The following is a 4252-nucleotide window of genomic DNA, read 5'->3' as shown; positions in this document are numbered from 1 at the left end:
GAAAAAAAAAGGAGAGAAGAAAACCAGAACCCAAAGATGTGTCGGTCGATCAACCCTTTCGAGAATTTATCATGCCGATTGGTTTCCTTCTGATCCCTTGTCATTGTTTGCGGGAGATGATGTTAGAACCATGATGGCACCGGAGATATACAGAAGATGAGAGAATGTGTACAGGATGTCTCCACATTGGATTTTGTGCATAATTGTAGGTGCTGAATTGCGGTGTCCTAAAGGAATGGCCCCATTTGTGCACAACCTTTGTAAGCATAAGAAACAATTAGAGACGGATCACAATTTTGCTTCATTTACGTGAGCCGTTAGATTATGTGATTCTCCTTGTACTGCTCTCAATTGCAGCCATTGTAATTTGGCGGAATTATCAGAGGAACCCTGAATTTTGGTTTGCCCCTAATTTCAGTCGAGAGCACTAATATGAACCCCAATTTCGTCTAGCAGGTGAAACAACGCCCTTAGGGGGAGTCTTGACGTGCTAACAATACGCGTTGGATCCGTCGAGCATGGGTCTTCCATGTCAAACTATACGTAGCATGTTTAGCAGCCGAATTTGAATGGAAGTATAAAATGGGGTAAATTTGTCACAGTGGTATCATCTTGAGGGTTTTTTGGGTCGAAAAACAACTGGGCGGGTTTTATGGGGCCAAATTTGCATGCTATTTCGCGTGAGAATATTCATTTTTCACAAGGGCTTTTTCACAGTAGTCGTGATCAACAATCATCAATTATTAGTTTGATGGTAAAGCGGGAGGAGACTATTCCAATTTCTCATGCCATCTCCAATGAATGGAATTTGCTAAAATCAATCACAAAAGGTAAATGCCTAGAAACTTTCTTACGAGATAATTTCCAAATCAGTGCTAAATCTGTTGCAAGGATGCTAATTCACTCTTAAACTTTTCAATTTTACAATGTAGACTTAATTCTTTGCGTGAAGTTCCAATGTAATCCTTCCGACCAATTATCACCGAAAATTGCTAACGTATTGATCATTACTATCGCCAATCGGTAATATCACTTTTTTATATTGAAGTCTGTTTCAACATAACAACACAACTTTGATAACAACTAATCACAAGTACCCCGGGACCTCCATAAGTGAAGCTACACCCCATGTCTCCTTTGCGTATATACCGGTCATTTCTGAGACCCAAGACCTTCGACTTGTTTGAGAGGGGTTTGGTACGTGGTGCTCCCCGTCATGTAATGAATCCGGCGAAAATACGCGCCGTGATCGTATTTACCATCTGGCATGTGCCCATTCCCCAACGGAGGGCAAGTCCCGACATTCTAGGGAAAACCTTTCTCCTCCCCAAGACACCCTCTTGGCGCCGTGGCCGAGGTTGACGAATAGCTCACTCGGCTAGTACCCCGATAGCGGTGGCGTGCCTCACCACGAGCCACCAGTTCCAAGTTTGACGGTCCGGCTCGACATGCAAGACAACTTCATATATGTCTCCACCATAAGTTGATGTGGGGGTTATTGGATGGTTCGGGGTCCCTTCCCTGTGAGTTTGCACAAACCCTGGACACCGAGTGTTGAAGTGCCCGTTACGGAAGGCGTCTCCCTAATCATTTACAACAAAATTAGATTGGACCAATAGTCTTTGAACTTTTACGTAATATGTAATGTGGTCCTTAAACTTTAACCCAATCCCTAAAATTTTAATATATTCAAAGTGATTCCTCGACTTTGGGCACATATTCAATTCAATCCATGAATTGTAAGAAAATGCTCAATAATATTCTATAAATGGTTTTCTTACTAATGGACGACGTGGTCACTAATAAGCACATATGTCAGTCTATAACTTGACTGTCCTACAAAGTCGATTCAGTGCACATAAATTGTCCTTCCATTAATTCAAATTCAAGGGCAATATAGAATGTTTTAATACAGTCCAGGGACTGAATTAAATATGTAGCAAAAGTCTATGGGTCATATTGAACAAATTAAAAGTTTAGGGATGACATTGTACATTGAATTAAAGATTAGAGACCACATTGAACAAATTTTAAGTTCAATAACCATATTGGACCAAAGTTTAGGGATTATTTGTGTCATTCACCCGTAGTTTATGTAACGAAAAAGAACTTGTTACAACAGATTTCATCAATCGAAGACGTAATCATGATCATATGTATTCTTCATGTTTCTTACCGTCCAAGACGTGATCAACCGAGCGAGACCATCGCCGTTCAAAGTTGGATGAACCTAGCCAAGAAGAACAGATCCAACATTTTACAGCAAGTTGACGAGGACAACGAAAAATTGCCTAGAATTTTAATCCAATCTTTTGTGCACAACTTCCATGAAAATGCTTGTGTCTTTTGTTAGGATGGATACATGAACATGGTAAAATAGAATGGACAATCTCACAATTTAAATAATCAAGATAATTGTCAACTATATTTTCACAAATTTCTAGTTTTCAAAAGTTGAACTTAAATAATCTATTTAATCTTATGTGTGTATGTATGTATGTATGTAGAAAATTCAAATACAAATAGAATAAATAAAAGTATAACAAATTAAGAAATCGAAAATATAGTAAAGTATAACATGAATAGATGAATTTAAAAAATATTCAAAATTCAATAGTATAAATCGTAAATTGAATTGGAATTGCCCTGAACAGAGTATGTGGCCTAGCTAGGGATACATATAATCTAGACATCTTGTATCAAAGTATCAAGAACGAAAAAGAGAACGGATATAGTTCGAATGGTAAAATTTCTCTTTGCTAAGGAGAAGACGCGGGTTCGATTCCTGCTATCCACCTAAGTTAAAGTGATATACTTAACGGTAAAAGGGATTCGATACAAATACAATACACTTACTCCCCATCCTGCATGGAGCATGCTGAGATGATCATCTGGCCCATTCTCAATGGACAATGTTTGTGCACTGTACAGACCGTGTGGGACAGTCAAATTATAGACCCACATATGTGCCTCCGCACCATATTCGGTGACCACGTCGTCTGCTAGTACGTAGACCACCTGTCGGGACAAAGAGGGGGCACTTTGATGAAATTATTTCAAGGAAACAAAAAATTTATGTGAACCATATAAGATTTTTATGCCCATTTATATCCATGGAAGAAACAATCTGAAACTCACATGGTGCCCTGGATATTCATGGTGTCCTGGATATTCACCAAGCATGCCAGCAAGAGAAGAGGGTTTCCCAAGAGTGGATTATCTTTCTTTCGGACTCAAGGTATCGGAACCGTCTCGACAGGGCCTGGTTCTCTCGACGCGAAGGTGACGAACTTGCCTACTGGGCGATGTGTTGGCGAGCTAACGATACGTGAGCTCGGTCTTCTCTGTAAGAGAGAAAAATAAGAAAATGAAGACAAGAATTGAAGAAATAAAAACGAGCTATGAAAACGGAAAAAAAACCTAGTAGATATAACAAAAATGAAAGTTCAGTTGTTATGTAATACCGAAAAATGGACAAACTCATTTTCCTTTACCAACATAACCTATTATACTTCACGGCAAATGACGCCGAAAAATTGTAAATATTGACGCACGGTTAGTATAGTCGAGAAAATTAAGTCGATATTATTTCTGTGAAAAAAAAAAAACAAAGAATCTGGTGCATAATCAGGTAATCCTTATAAGTTATAAAAGCGTAAAAACTAGTGAATATAACACATAAATATGTGATTTTTCAAAATTTGAGATATCGCTTTGCAGAATTTGAAGAGGGATTTGAGAAATTGTCCTCTAATTCATTTATTACACCCAACCTGGGTCTATGTGTCACTGAAAACAATGAGAAAAGCATTTCTGAATCTCCTATAAGGTTTTCTAAGGTCAACCTCGCATGTGTGACACGTGTCAGTTAGGCCACGTGTCTTAGTCCCACTCGTAAAAGGCAGAGAGAAAAAAAAGAGAGAGGAGAAAAAGTAATATTTTCTCTTTCTTGGAAACATATCGTGTTGTTGTCCATGGAATTTTGCGATGAGTAATGAAAAGTCTTCTGCAAAATAAAGTACCTTGAAAGTCATGAGATATATGAAATGACCAATATTCATATATTCCTTCAATCGAAAAATAAAGACTGCGTGCTCACCTGAATTTTATGATTCTTCAGCAGAGGATGATCCAGCGATGGTTGCTTGCTTTTGTCAACACAGTCAATTGTTTCTTCTTCTTTCGTCTTCATAAAGGAAAAATCGCTTGTCAGCAAAAATTCCATAGATCGTAATGGGAAATCTCTTCTTTA

The sequence above is a fragment of the Rhodamnia argentea genome, chromosome 4 (genome assembly GCF_020921035.1).
Source record: "Rhodamnia argentea isolate NSW1041297 chromosome 4, ASM2092103v1, whole genome shotgun sequence".
Lineage (NCBI taxonomy): Eukaryota > Viridiplantae > Streptophyta > Magnoliopsida > Myrtales > Myrtaceae > Rhodamnia > Rhodamnia argentea.
This window is presented reverse-complemented; position numbering follows the sequence as displayed.